Source organism: Rutidosis leptorrhynchoides, chromosome 11 (genome assembly GCF_046630445.1).
Source record: "Rutidosis leptorrhynchoides isolate AG116_Rl617_1_P2 chromosome 11, CSIRO_AGI_Rlap_v1, whole genome shotgun sequence".
Taxonomy (NCBI): domain Eukaryota; kingdom Viridiplantae; phylum Streptophyta; class Magnoliopsida; order Asterales; family Asteraceae; genus Rutidosis; species Rutidosis leptorrhynchoides.
Genome location: NC_092343.1, coordinates 213,304,438 through 213,312,907, shown reverse-complemented (window position 1 = coordinate 213,312,907; position 8,470 = coordinate 213,304,438).

Genomic DNA, 8,470 nt, shown 5'->3' with positions numbered 1-8,470 from the left:
TGATTGATCCAGCTGAGAAAGTAGTTCAGTCAGCTCCTCATCAGGTAGCTTGCTGGCTGAAACTAAGGCACTTTATAGATCAATAGTGAGCTGATCCACCAGTAATGCAATTTTGGGGGTGATAGAAGCTCCCCTGTAAATGAAGTTGGGTACCACTTCATCTGGATCTGGTACTTGACAAACATACCTAGGCTTTTCACCAAAAACAGAAGCCTGGGTAGATTCAGTGGTAGTAGCAGCAGAGGTACCAGCATCCATTTTAACATCATGTTCACCCGAATCTTAACCAGGGATGACCATAACATTTGCTGCATTTGGAGTGATGGATTGAAACTCCATATCAGATGAATTAGTAAGATCAGTAGCAGTATCAGTAGTTAAAACATTATCACACTTGGTTTCAGTGATAGGATCAGTAACAAGAACCTCCTTAACAATTTTATCAATAATCTCGTCAAGAGCAGGAGGAGGTTCAACAATCATCTCATCAACTACTTCAGTATCAGTAGTTGAGACAGTAGCACTGGAGATAACAGGAGGAGTAGCAGAAACATCAGTAGTAGCTACCTCCTCATTAGCAGTAAGACTAGTGGAACCAGCAACCATTTCATCTCCAGTAGCACCAGCAGCAGTAGAAGCAACAGTACTAGTATCAGCACCACCAATAGGAAAATTAGCAGCACCAATACCAGTAGCTGAAGCATAGAGCTCACCAGTACCAGCTTTAGAACCAGTAAATATAATAGGATTTCGTTCAAGCTCCCCCTTTGCCTGTTCATCTACCCTGCTAAGAACTGAGACAATAGAACATTTTATGTTAGCAACTGTAGAACCAAATAAATTTGACTCAACAATTGCATCAGGTGTTGGTCTCTGGGGACAGACTGGTGGTTTAGTCAGCCCTTTGATTGAGACAGAGTAAGGTGTCTATAAGTGCGTCCGTGACTCTGCTGACTCATTGGCAACACATGTTGACCCAGATAGTGTAAGAGTTTTGGCTGGTGATAATGTAGGAGTGTGACTCTTATCATGATCCAAGTAACATCCAGGCTATGCAGTAGCCTGAGCTAGTTCAAGACGATGAGAACCCAGCTCAAGTCTGCTTTGGGGGTCAGTTATGTTCTCTATTGGTTGTACTGTCAACAGAGGATATTTCATGAAGTACAATTTTGAAAAATGTGGAAGTGCCTGGTTAGAAGAGTGTGGGTTGCTACTCTTCTTAACACTAGTTTTAAAATCAGCCAACTTGGGGTAAGGTTATACCTTTAACTCCACTTTCATTTTACAAGTCAGCAGTTAAAATATTTTCAATTAAGTTAGAAATTTCTGTTGTTTGGTCTAGAGACGCACCAGGTTCCATAGCAACATCCTTTTCAGGAGCAGCAGTTGAGACTGGTGCAACCTCCCCTGTGGCATGCTTGGAGCCAGCTTTTGCACGTTTGGATTTGCCTGTTACCAAGAAATAGATGAGCAACGAATTCCGACACTAAAAATGGGTAGTCAGTATATAAGACTAGGGCTGTTCTTTTTTATCAGAGAGCACTAGATTCTAATACAACTACTGCTTTACCAGTATCTGAGATGGTGGCTGTTCTAGTTGAGGTAGCTGGCTTCTTCCGTCGAACAGCTGGCTTTTGCTGAGGTCCCTCCCCCTCAGCTGGTGCACTACCAGAGGCATTCGATTGGGTAGCTCCACCCCGAGCAGCAAGATACTCGAGCATTCCTGGCGTCAGATCAACATGTGGAGCAGCAGGTGCTGCTTTTGTCATCCCCTCTTGTTTCAATGGAAGGTCAAAAGATTCATCATTAATCTGCTTGTAAGCATCACCCAGCTCATTTTCAAACACAAGGCTCAAAAACCTTGGGGGATCAAATGTGTTCTTTTTGGTGCAAGCACCATTTCCCTTAACCTCAAGTAGATTCCAGCAGCATAGCCAATGTTTCTGTTAAACAGTAACCCATGACCGATTTTAAGCTCAAAATCTGAGCATTGATCAAAACTACCAGGCTTCTGGCTGATGCACTGAGTCAGCAAGCCAAAGAAATAGTACCATAGTGGTGGCATATGCTTCCTCAATGGGCTGTGGGCCACAATACCAGTAAATCCAATGATCTCCAACACCTCCCTTCTAACTTCATCACTTAAAGGTGAAGCAATAAATGGTCCACCAGGCAATTGTAATGCTCGTCTAATGGCATCAACAGTGACAGAGCAGGTTAGGGTTTCAGTGACCATGCCATGAACACATGGTGTACCTTGTGGAGTGTTGGTCATGGTAGCCGTGTACCAAAATCTGCCTAAAAAGGCCGGATAGAATCTGGAAGGAACTCCGGTGTTAGATCTAGCGAGTGGACATTGCCTTATGTACTCGATCAACTTCTCATAGCCTATGTTGGCTTTAGACTTGGGGATGGAGATGGCATGAGCAGCATTGCCTCTAGATAGGAAAATAAGTGCATGATCTGGTGCATTAGCAGCCTGTACAAGGCTTTGGTGCAGATTGAATAACGGTGACAGTTCATTCTGCTCCTCCGGTGCCAGAGGAGGTTGTTGTTGTTGTTGTTGTTGTTCTAGTTGTTGTTGCTGTTGTTGTGGTTCCTCAAGTTGGTTCTCAATAGGTTGTGATTGTTGTTGTTGTTAGTCTGCCATTGGTGAATGTAGAAAATGAATGTTTGAATGATGTGAAGATTTGGGGATTTTTGAGAGAAAAGTATGATTTGAAAGTTTAATAACTGAAGGTTATTATAGAAAATGAATCACTCTATTTAACCTTTCTGATTGGTGAAAAATTGCAGGAGAGAGAAAATGGCAACTGTCATCTGCAGGCGCGTGGACAGATTTGACATACTGGTATTTTTCGAGGGAACACAGACTTTTGACATGACGTTTAATCGGCTTGAACACTTATACCTCCCATTATGCATTAAATGCAGTAGGTTTTAATTTAAAAATTGAAGTTAAAGACCACAAAATAAAGTTTGTATTAAATACAAAAAATACTTTGTTACATTTAATATGTTGTGTATTTAATTTAAATCATTGGGAGTAAATGAGTTTCAGTTTTAAGGTATCATTTTAATGTTGTGAGCTATTTATTACTTCATTTTGGACATTGTGTAACCATGACATAAAAGACCTTGTTGTGCTGATTGTTTGACATGTAGGCAGCAAGTAAAGAGTTGTGACTTACTGGTTTGCCCTACATGTTGTAGAGCCAGCACACCAATAAAATTGTCTTTTATTTTAGAGTTCAAGCATACCCAACTCAGAGATGAGGTAGTTAAAACGTTTCTCATCTAAGGGCTTAGTAAACAGATCTGCTAACTGCTGGTCTGTTGAAATAAAGTGTAGCTCCACATCTCCTTTTTGAACATGATCCCATATGAAATGATATCGAACATCAATGTGCTTAGTCCTTGAATGCATCACAGGATTATTGGTGATAGCAATTGCACTAGTGTTGTCACAGTAGATTAGAGTTTTTGTAACATGAACACCATAGTCCTTCAGCTGGCTTCGCATCCATAGTACTTGAGCAGTACAGCTACCAGCAGAGACATATTCTACCTCAGCAGTAGATGTGAACACAGTATTTTACTTTTTACTTGTCCAGCTGACTAGCCTACCACCCAGTAACTGGCAACCACCAGTAGTACTTTTTCTGTCTATTTTACACCCTGCAAAGTCAGCATCTGAATACCCAATTAGCTCAAAATCCTGGTATTTGGGATACCAAAGACCACGTTTAGCAGTACCTTTCAGATATCTAAATATCCTTTTTACTGCCAGCAAATGTGACTCTTTAGGATCAGCTTGATATCTGACACAGAGACATGTGGCAAACATAATATCTAGTCTGCTGGCTGTGAGATAAAGTAGAGACCCAATCATACCTCTATATTCAGTGATATTGACTGGTTCACTATTGGGATCAGCATTTATTTTTATGGATGCTGCCATTGGAGTCCCTATATATTTTAAACAGGTCAGACCAAATTTCTTTAACATATCTTTGATATATTTATCTTGACTTATAAATATTCCATCATCAAGTTGTTTGATCTACAATCCAAGAAAGTATTGCAGATCTCTTTGTAAACTCATTTCATATGTCTTTGACATAAGTTTTGAAAATTCATGACAATGTGTTTCATTTTTAAAACCATAAATAATATCAACCACATATATCTGTACCAGCAAGAGATCATCATCTATCTTTTTTGAGAAAAGAGTGGTATCAATTGTTCCAACTTTAAAACCTAAACCAGTGAGATACACATGAACTGTCTCATACCATGCTCTTGGAGCCTGTTTGAGGCCATAAAGAGCTTTGTCTAACTTGTAGACATGGTCTGGATATTTACTGCTTACAAAACCAGGTGGCTGCTTAACAAAGACTTCTTCTTGTAGCTTCCCATTTAGAAAAGCAGATTTTACATCCATCTGGAATACCCTAAAGTTCATCTTAGCAGCATATGCCAAGAATAATCTGATAGCTTCCATCCTAGCCACTGGTGTGACGACCCGGAAATTTCTGACCAAATTTAAACTTAATCTTTATATGATTTCATTACGATAAGCAAAGTATGTATGTTGAGTTTAGAGAAATTTTGGAACGATGTTCATATATTCAAATTGACCTTTGACCATTACCGACGATTCACGAACAAATTATTGTTAATAAATATGTATATATATAAATATAAATAAAAAGTGTATGTAATAATGGGAATTAATAAAATACAATTTAACCATTTGAATTGGAAATGAAAAGAAATATACAAAGTAATTAAGTTGTTATTACAATGAGTCCATATATATATATATATATATATATATATATATATATATATATATATATATATATATATATATAGTGTATATATGTTAAATTTTATAAAATACAATTAATGAATCTTACAAAATTAATAAATTATTATTATATATATTGTAATGTATAATAAAAAAATATAAGAACACATAATAATTTGAAATCATAGTAATACAATTTCTTCAGTAGAATTAAAAAGTGTAAAATATTTCAAGATAAGAAAGTTATTATTAAAAATAAATTTAGGAATAGATATATATGATTTCTGTAATGATTATTATTATATAGATATTGGAAAATATATATATAAATTATAAGTACTAATATTATTAGTACTTTCAGTAAGATTATCAGTGATAATATTAGCATTAAAAATCAATATTAGTTATATCATTGAAAGGTAATACATTTAAGTTGTTTATATTATCAAGGGTCATGAGTAATCTTAATATCATTATTATTAGTATTGTTATTATTGATATTATTGTTATTATTAATAATATTAGCATTTTTTATAATTAGTATTATTAGTATTATTAATAATATTATTGATATATATTTTATAGTAACTAATATAAACATCAGTAGCAAAAATATTATTATTACCATTAGTAAAAACTTGTATTATTATTAATAAGTGTATTATCATTATATTTATATTTATATTTAGTAATAAGGTTAATAAAAGGAAAAAAAACATTATATATAAATAACAGATTTATGAAAGTTTAAATATATAGATTATAATTAAATAATTATACATAATCAAATACAGATATATATATATACTTAAACATAAATACAGAAGTATAAATATATACAGGTACAAATACAGATATATAGTTTATAAATATATAACCACGATTTAATACAAGTATATATGAAAAAAATTATGCATTCTGTTTTCAATCATTTTCCCACTGTATATCAATTTTTTTCGAGTCTATTATCTGGTACAAAATCGATTCCAGATGTCTCATTAATAAACAAAAGCAGTGAAAGTCAATTTAATTTTTTAATATATAAACTCTGACAGAATATTTTGGTGTCGAGGAAATCAAACTACAAAACAAGCGTTAATTGATTCACATTAGCTGTAATATTATCTATTAACCTTTATATAACACTCTGTATATGCAATACGATTGAGAACAATAAAAAATCAAATCAAACTTTAAGATATCTGCACGTTACCCCTGTTCTTACTTTATTTTTCAAACTACTTGAATTCGAAATATATTTCAAAATGTGTTAAAATAGTTTTATTAGGAATATTTTACTTAATCGATCTGGAAAGTTTCAATTGTCAATTTCTAATATCGGGATCGAATTTTGGAGTCAAAGTGTTTGAATTAAAAAGTCAACCAATGTGTTCATGGGAAAATTCGAGTTCAGTTCTAAGTTTTAAGTTAAATTGATGATACATATAGTTTCTAAAAGAGATTTGCGAACTATTTCATGTAGGAAGTGTTGTCTAAAACAGCCTCAATTTTAAAATCAAGAATTGAGTTGGTATGTGTCTTCGAAACTGATACAGCAGGTTTATAAATTTATTTATTTTTTCTAATGATCAAATGTATTCGATTTAGGTCTGTTAATGTCAATTTTAAATCTTAATTAAAACCTTAATTCAATAATCTAATGGTGAAAGATCTCTGGTCGATCCAGTTAGTGAGGAAGAAAGGAAATAGATGAAACAGAAAACAGTTAAATAAAATCTTATGGGTTTTATAACAGAAAGACAGTCATAGAGCAATGGTGTAGGGTGTTAGTGGGTTTCGAGACATCGCGGGTTCGAGTCCCGGCCTGAGCAATTTTTTTTTAAAAGTCTGTTTAAATGAGGTAGCTATTTAATTATTATCATTACTTTTATTATTATTATTATTATTATTATTATTATTATTATTATTATTATTATTATTATTATTATTATTATTATTATTATTATTGTTATTGTTATTATGGTTATTATTATTATGGTTATTATTACACTTATCTTTAATGATATTATAAATATTAATATTTAGTATTAAAATTATTATTATAATTATTATTACAAACATAGTTATAAGTAATATAATGATTAGCATTAATATTAACATAATTAATGTATTACGTATTATAAATATTGACATTTAAGCATTAGTTATCATTATTACCATATTGATTATAGTTATAATTAGGAATATTGTTATTATTATTATTATTACTATCACTAAGCATTAGAATTATAATTATTATTAATATTACCATGATTATGCATTACAAACATTAGATATTAGTATTATCATTATTATTAATACAAGTATTAGTAACATTTAGAAACTTTATTATTATTATTAACAAAGGTATTATTATTATTAATAAGATTACCACTAGTAATAAGACTATTATAATAATAATTATTATTATTAAGTATTAGGTATTATCATCAAAATTATTATTTTCATTACCATTACTATTAAATTATTCATTTTATAAAAAAAAATACTATTATTATCATTACTATGATATTTATTATAAAAATTATCGTTAATATTATCATATAGGATTATTAATACTATTATCATTATTATTAGAGTTATTATTATTATTATTGTTATCACTTTAACATATTATCGTAGTACTAACAAACAATTGATATTTATATATAAATATATCTAATACATATAACATAACAAAATTTAATATTTTTATGTACAAAATGAATATAAGAAACATATATATTATTATAATAAAAAGAATATAACTAATAAATTCATATATATATTTATTTGTTTATAACTATGTATATTGATAAATATACAAATGATATAAGTTCGTGAATCCGACGCCAACCCTACCTTTGTCCATTGTCGTTATATGTATTTTTACTACAAAATACATTAGGTGAGTTTCATTACTCCCTTTTTAAATGCTTTTGCAATATATATTTTTGGGACTGAGAATACATGCGCTTTTATAAATGTTTTACGAAATAGACACAAGTAATCGAAACTACATTATATGGTTGAATGATCGAAGCCGAATATGCCCCTTTTGCTTGGTAGCCTAAGAATTAGTAAACAGATCTACTAATTGACGCGAATCCTAAAGATAGATCTATTGGCCAAACGAACCCCATCCAAAGTACCGGATGCTTTAGTACTTCGATGTTGTTTTTATCATGTCCGAAGGATTTCTCGGAATGATAGGGGATATTCTTATATGCATCTTGTTAATGTCGGTTACCAGGTGTTCACCATATGAATGATTATTTTTGTCTCTATGCATGGGACGTATATTTATGAGAAATGAAAATCTTGTGTTCAATTAAAATGATGGAAATGAATGATTATGATAAACTAATGAACTCACCAACCTTTTGGTTAACACTTTAAAGCATGTTTATTCTCAGGATTGAAAGAAATCTTTCGCTGTGCGTTTGCTCATGTTCAAGATATTACTTGGAGTCTTTCATGGCATATTTCGAAGAATGTTGCATTCGAGTCATTGAGTTCATCAAAGATTATTATTAAGTCAATTTATAGTTGGATATTGGATATAATGAAGTGGTATGCATGCCTGTTAATTGTAAAATGTATCATATAGAGGTCAAATACCTCGCAATGTAATCAACTATTGTGAATCATTTATAA